Here is an 8,371-nt window from a genome sequence, read left to right on the forward strand (position 1 = left end):
CACACACACACACGTCCGTCTCCGGGCAGCGGGTTCACCCGCTCACCCACACACACACCCCTACACGTCCGTCTCCGGGCAGCGGGTACACCCGCTCACCCACACACACACCCCTACACGTCCGTCTCCAGCCAGCGGGTACACCCGCTCACCCACACCCACCCACACACACACCCCTACACGTCCGTCTCCAGGCAGCGGGTACACCCGCTCACCCACACACACATCCCTACACGTCCGTCTCCAGGCAGCAGGTACACAAACCCCTACACGTCCGTCTCCAGGCAGCGGGTACACACACACCTACACGTCCGTCTCCAGGCAGCGGGTACACCCGCTCACCCACACACACACACACACACACGTCCGTCTCCAGGCAGTGGGTTCACCCGCTCACCCACATAAACCCACACATGTCTGTCTCCAGGCAGCGGGTACACCCGCTCACCCACACACACACCCCTACACGTCCGTCTCCGGGCAGCGGGTACACCCGCTCACCCACACACACACACACACACACACACACACACACACACACACACACATACACACACCTCCGTCTCCAGGCAGCGGGTACACCCGCTCACCCACACACACACCCCTACACGTCCGTCTCCAGCCAGCGGGTACACCCGCTCACCCACACCCACCCACACACACACCCCTACACGTCCGTCTCCAGGCAGCGGGTACACCCGCTCACCCACACACACATCCCTACACGTCCGTCTCCAGGCAGCAGGTACACACACCCCTACACGTCCGTCTCCAGGCAGCGGGTACACACACACCTACATGTCCGTCTCCAGGCAGCGGGTACACCCGCTCACCCACACACACACACACACGTCCGTCTCCAGGCAGTGGGTTCACCCGCTCACCCACATAAACCCACACATGTCTGTCTCCAGGCAGCGGGTACACCCGCTCACCCACACACACACACCCCTACACGTCCGTCTCCAGGCAGCGGGTACACCCGCTCACCCACATACACACACACACCCCTACACGTCCGTCTCCAGGCAGCGGGTACACCCGCTCACCCACACACACGTCCGTCTCCAGGCAGCGGGTACACCCGCTCACCCACACACACACACGTCCGTCTCCGGGCAGCGGGTTCACCCGCTCACCCACACACACACCTCTACACGTCCGTCTCCGGGCAGCGGGTTCACCCGCTCACCCACACACACACCCCTACACGTCCGTCTCCGGGCAGCGGGTACACCCGCTCACCCACACACACACCCCTACACGTCCGTCTCCAGCCAGCGGGTACACCCGCTCACCCACACCCACCCACACACACACCCCTACACGTCCGTCTCCAGGCAGCGGGTACACCCGCTCACCCACACACACATCCCTACACGTCCGTCTCCAGGCAGCAGGTACACACACCCCTACACGTCCGTCTCCAGGCAGCGGGTACACACACACCTACACGTCCGTCTCCAGGCAGCGGGTACACCCGCTCACCCACACACACACACACACACACACACGTCCGTCTCCAGGCAGCGGGTACACCCGCTCACCCACACACACACACCCCTACACGTCCGTCTCCAGGCAGCGGGTACACCCGCTCACCCACACACACGTCCGTCTCCTGGCAGCGGGTACACCCGCTCACCCACACACACACACACGTCCGTCTCCGGGCAGCGGGTTCACCCGCTCACCCACAAACACACCCCTACACGTCCGTCTCCGGGCAGCGGGTACACCCGCTCACCCACACACACACACCCCTACACGTCCGTCTCCGGGCAGCGGGTACACCCGGTCACCCACACACACACCCCTATACGTCCGTCTCCGGGCAGCGGGTACACCCGCTCACCCACACACACACCCCTACTCGTCCGTCTCCGGGCAGCGGGTACACCCGCTCACCCACACACACACCCCTACACGTCCGTCTCCGGGCAGCGGGTACACCCGCTCACCCACACACACACCCCTACACGTCCGTCTCCGGGCAGCGGGTACACCCGCTCACCCACATACACACACACACCCCTACACGTCCGTCTCCGGGCAGCGGGTACACCCGCTCACCCACACACACACACCCCTACACGTCCGTCTCCGGGCAGCGGGGTACACCCGCTCACCCACACACACACCCCTACACGTCCGTCTCCGGGCAGCGGGTACACCCGCTCACCCACACACACACACACACACATACACACACCTCCGTCTCCGGGCAGCGGGTACACCCGCTCACCCACACACACACCCCTACACGTCCGTCTCCAGCCAGCGGGTACACCCGCTCACCCACACCCACCCACACACACACCCCTACACGTCCGTCTCCAGGCAGCGGGTACACCCACTCACCCACACACACATCCCTACACGTCCGTCTCCAGGCAGCAGGTACACACACTCCTACACGTCCGTCTCCAGGCAGCGGGTACACACACACCTACACGTCCGTCTCCAGGCAGCGGGTACACCCGCTCACCCACATAAACCCACACATGTCTGTCTCCAGGCAGCGGGTACACCCGCTCACCCACACACACACACACCCCTACACGTCCGTCTCCAGGCAGCGGGTACACCCGCTCTCCCACATACACTCACACACCCCTACACGTCCGTCTCCAGGCAGCGGGTACACCCGCTCACCCACATACACACACACACACCCCTACACGTCCGTCTCCAGGCAGCGGGTACACCCGCTCACCCACACACACGTCCGTCTCCAGGCAGCGGGTACACCCGCTCACCCACACACACACACGTCCGTCTCCAGGCAGCGGGTACACCCGCTCACCCACATACACACACACACCCCTACACGTCCGTCTCCAGGCAGCGGGTACACCCGCTCACCCACACACACGTCCGTCTCCAGGCAGCGGGTACACCCGCTCACCCACACACACACACGTCCGTCTCCAGGCAGCGGGTACACCCGCTCACCCACATACACACACACACCCCTACACGTCCGTCTCCAGGCAGCGGGTACACCCGCTCACCCACACACACGTCCGTCTCCAGGCAGCGGGTACACCCGCTCACCCACACACACACACGTCCGTCTCCAGGCAGCGGGTACACCCGCTCACCCACACACACACACGTCCGTCTCCGGGCAGCGGGTTCACCCGCTCACCCACACACACACCCCTACACGTCCGTCTCCGGGCAGCGGGTTCACCCGCTCACCCACACACACACCCCTACACGTCCGTCTCCGGGCAGCGGGTACACCCGCTCACCCACACACACACCCCTACACGTCCGTCTCCAGCCAGCGGGTACACCCGCTCACCCACACCCACCCACACACACACCCCTACACGTCCGTCTCCAGGCAGCGGGTACACCCGCTCACCCACACACACATCCCTACACGTCCGTCTCCAGGCAGCAGGTACGCACACCCCTACACGTCCGTCTCCAGGCAGCGGGTACACACACACCTACACGTCCGTCTCCAGGCAGCGGGTACACCCGCTCACCCACACACACACACACACACACACACACGTCCGTCTCCAGGCAGTGGGTTCACCCGCTCACCCACATAAACCCACACATGTCTGTCTCCAGGCAGCGGGTACACCCGCCCACCCACACACACACCCCTACACGTCCGTCTCCGGGCAGCGGGTACACCCGCTCACCCACACACACACACACACACACACATACACACACCTCCGTCTCCAGGCAGCGGGTACACCCGCTCACCCACACACACACCCCTACACGTCCGTCTCCAGGCAGCGGGTACACCCGCTCACCCACACACACATCCCTACACGTCCGTCTCCAGGCAGCAGGTACACACACCCCTACACGTCCGTCTCCAGGCAGCGGGTACACACACACCTACATGTCCGTCTCCAGGCAGCGGGTACACCCGCTCACCCACACACACACACACACGTCCGTCTCCAGGCAGTGGGTTCACCCGCTCACCCACATAAACCCACACATGTCTGTCTCCAGGCAGCGGGTACACCCGCTCACCCACACACACACACCCCTACACGTCCGTCTCCAGGCAGCGGGTACACCCGCTCACCCACATACACACACACACCCCTACACGTCCGTCTCCAGGCAGCGGGTACACCCGCTCACCCCCACACACGTCCGTCTCCGGGCAGCGGGTACACCCGCTCACCCACACACACACACGTCCGTCTCCGGGCAGCCGGTACACCCGCTCACCCACACACACACACGTCCGTCTCCGGGCAGCGGGTTCACCCGCTCACCCACACACACACCCCTACACGTCCGTCTCCGGGCAGCGGGTACACCCGCTCACCCACACACACACCCCTACACGTCCGTCTCCGGGCAGCGGGTACACCCGCTCACCCACACACACACCCCTACACGTCCGTCTCCGGGCAGCGGGTACACCCGCTCACCCACACACACACCCTTACACGTCCGTCTCCGGGCAGCGGGTACACCCGCTCACCCACACACACACCCCTACACGTCCGTCTCCGGGCAGCGGGTACACCCGCTCACCCACACACACACCCCTACACGTCCGTCTCCGGGCAGCGGGTACACCCGCTCACCCACACACACACCCCTACACGTCCGTCTCCGGGCAGCGGGTACACCCGCTCACCCACACCCCTACACGTCCGTCTCCGGGCAGCGGGTACACCCGCTCACCCACACACACACACACACACATACACACACCTCCGTCTCCAGGCAGCGGGTACACCCGCTCACCCACACACACACACCCCTACACGTCCGTCTCCAGGCAGCGGGTACACCCGCTCACCCACATACACACACACACCCCTACACGTCCGTCTCCAGGCAGCGGGTACACCCGCTCACCCACACACACGTCCGTCTCCAGGCAGCGGGTACACCCGCTCACCCACACACACACACGTCCGTCTCCGGGCAGCGGGTTCACCCGCTCACCCACACACACACCCCTACACGTCCGTCTCCGGGCAGCGGGTACACCCGCTCACCCACACACACACCCCTACACGTCCGTCTCCAGCCAGCGGGTACACCCGCTCACCCACACACACATCCCTACACGTCCGTCTCCAGGCAGCAGGTACACACACCCCTACACGTCCGTCTCCAGGCAGCGGGTACACACACACCTACACGTCCGTCTCCAGGCAGCGGGTACACCCGCTCACCCACACACACACACACACACACACACGTCCGTCTCCAGGCAGTGGGTTCACCCGCTCACCCACATAAACCCACACATGTCTGTCTCCAGGCAGCGGGTACACCCGCTCACCCACAAACACACACCCCTACACGTCCGTCTCCAGGCAGTGGGTACACCCGCTCACCCACACACACACACACACACACCCCTTCACGTCCGTCTCCGGGCAGTGGGTACACCCCTTCACGTCCGTCTCAAGTCAGCGGGTACATCCCTTCACGTCCGTCTCCAGGCAGCGGTTACACACACACACACACACACACACACACACACACACGTCCGTCTCCAGGCAGCGGTTACACACACACACACACACACACACACACACACATCCCTACACGTCCGTCTCCAGGCCGCGGGTACACCCGCTCACCCACACACACACACACACACACACACACACACACACACACACACACCCCTACACGTCTGTCTCCAGGCAGCGGGTACACACACACACACACACCCCTACACGTCCGTCTCCAGGCAGCGGGTACACACACACACACACACACACACACACACCCCCCTACACGTCCGTCTCCAGGCAGCGGGTACACCCACACACACACCCATTCTCGTCCGTCTCCAGGCAGCGGGTACACCCACACACACACCCCTACACGTCCGTCTCTAGGCAGCGGGTATACCCACACACACACCCCTACACGTCCGTCTCCATGCAGCGGGTACACACACACACACACACACACACACACACACTCCTACACGTCCGTCTCCAGGCAGCGGGTACACCTACACACACACACACACACACACACACACACACACACACACACACACACCCCTACACGTCCGTCTCCAGGCAGCGGGTACACCCACACACACACACACACCCACACACACACACACACCCCTACACGTCCGTCTCCAGGCAGCGGGTGCACCTACACACACATCCCCACACACACACACACACACACACACACACACACACACACACACACACATCCCTACACACACACACACACACACACCCCTACACGTCCGTCTCCAGGCATCGGGTACACCTACACACACACCCCTACACACACACACACACACACACCCCTACACGTCCGTTTCCAGGCAGCCGGTTCTCACACACACACACACACACACACACACACACACACACACACCCCTACACGTACATCTCCTGATAGCAGGTACACACCCACACACATGCCCATGCCTCTCTCATATTTGCGTTGCTACCAAAAAGCATGATTTAAAAAAAATAATAAAATCTCTAATTGTAGCTCAAGTAAAATCTCCAGATAGCGGTTACACACACACACACACACACACACTTCTACACATACATCTCCAAATAGCGGGTACACACACACACACACACATACATCTCCAGATAGCGGGTACACACACACACACACACACACACACACACACACACACACACAAATAAATGTACATCTCCAGATCGCGGGTACACACACACACACACACACACACACACACACACACACGTACATCTCCAGATTGCGGGTACACACGCACACACCTACACGTCCATCTCCAGATAGCGCGCACACACACACACACACACATGCATGCCCATGCCCCTCTCATATTTGCGTTGCTACCAAAAAGCATGATTTAAAAAAAAAAGAAAATCTCTAATTGTAGCTCAAGTAAAAATTTTACACGTACACTACCCTACAAATCCACAAGCTTACAATGCCACACAGCGCTAGATAGCTGTTACACACCCAATCTATTTCAGGCAAGGCCAAACAACTAAAACACCATCTCCAAAGAGTGTTTTGACTCCTTTTCTCTAACCCAGGTACCTTTGATGTGTGCCAGTGTGTCCTGGGATAGCTGAGAGCTGATTGGCTATGGGATTTGTCTATCCCTGAAAAGAGTGAAAGGAACTGCCTCCTTGTTTTCATCTCTCCGGTCTGATGGGAAGCTTCTCCAGTAACACTCAAGTTTGCCACAGCAACATATTCTCACACCAACTATGAGTCGACATGGAAACACCGTCTCTGTAATACGATAGCACACAGCACAATTTTAACGGTTTTGCTCAGCATTAACTCTAGTTTCACACTGCAAATGGCATTTAGAAGCTTGAAATGATGATATTTATTGCCAGAGTATTGCTAAGACGTTCTTAGAATATAATCTAAGCTCTTTATACCTTCACTAAGCCCCCACAAAAATCCATGTATATATAAAACACTCTGTCAATGGACGATTTAACTTTCCCACTTCTCTTCTGAGACTGTTGAATGGACAGACTGTCGTGTTGGAGAAAGAGATTCTTAACAAACCTGCCAAGGAGAATGGAGTACATGGACTACGTGGACAGACTAGTGAATTATTTCTATCTCTCTTTCTGTCTCTCTGGCCTTGGGCTAGACCAGAAACGCATACTCTTTAAGCGTAGGAGAGTGACTGCTCTGCGTCGGCAGAACTGAGTTTGAATTCTCCACCTCGTCTCGTTCTCATCTCGAGGCTGAGGTGGGCGTTGTGCATGTGAGACAGTGTGGAATCCGTCCTCCTGGCTCTGCTTTTTATTTCTTCTTTTTTGGTTCACTTTCAGATTTTTTTATTCCTTTTTTTTTTTTTTTTTTTATTTGTGTACTCATATTTTCATTGTATTCTTATGCTAGACATTGTAGAGCTCTTTGTTCCACTCCAATGGCATTTGTGTTTCTCTCTCTCTGTCTCTCTCTCTCTCTGCTTGCTGTATGATAGTGTATTCTAGTTGTAAGCCAAACTGTCGTGTCAAAGATTGTTCTATATTAAAATTATTATTTTTTAAGAAAAATACATTTATTGTGAATAAAGTACAAGACCATGGTGATGTTTGTGTTTGAATTTTGACCTAGGTTTCAAACCCCAAACGTCGCAGGTGTGAGACAAACGTGCTAACCACTGAGCCACCACGCCTGTCATCTTGCTCTCAATGACTAAAAATGTATACAAATTAAATTAGGTGGACCACCCTATTTAATGAAACGTTATCTAGATTATTTATTGAAAATGGAAGCTTACGTGGATATTACATATGTGTGCAGCTATACTAGTGAGCTAGCTAACATCTGCTGACTTTAGGTCATGACCATAGCCACAGTTATCTGATCGTATGAATGAAGAATCTCACTATGGGACACA

At 58.3% G+C, this 8,371-nt stretch overlaps 1 protein-coding gene across 3 annotated transcripts in view; it reads left to right on the top strand.

Annotated features, from left to right (window-relative positions):
* Window positions 1-8,060, top strand: part of fbxw11a (F-box and WD repeat domain containing 11a) — a 73,719-nt gene extending 65,659 nt beyond the window's left edge. For all 3 annotated transcript variants that reach the window (XM_017485562.3, XM_017485561.3, XM_053685758.1), the window contains one exon: window positions 7,035-8,060. The gene's annotated coding sequence lies outside the window, so the exon portion shown is untranslated. The remainder of the gene's footprint in view (window positions 1-7,034) is intronic.
* The last annotated feature ends 311 nt before the right edge of the window (window positions 8,061-8,371 follow it).

Source organism: Ictalurus punctatus, chromosome 14 (genome assembly GCF_001660625.3).
Source record: "Ictalurus punctatus breed USDA103 chromosome 14, Coco_2.0, whole genome shotgun sequence".
NCBI classification, from domain to species: Eukaryota; Metazoa; Chordata; class Actinopteri; order Siluriformes; family Ictaluridae; genus Ictalurus; species Ictalurus punctatus.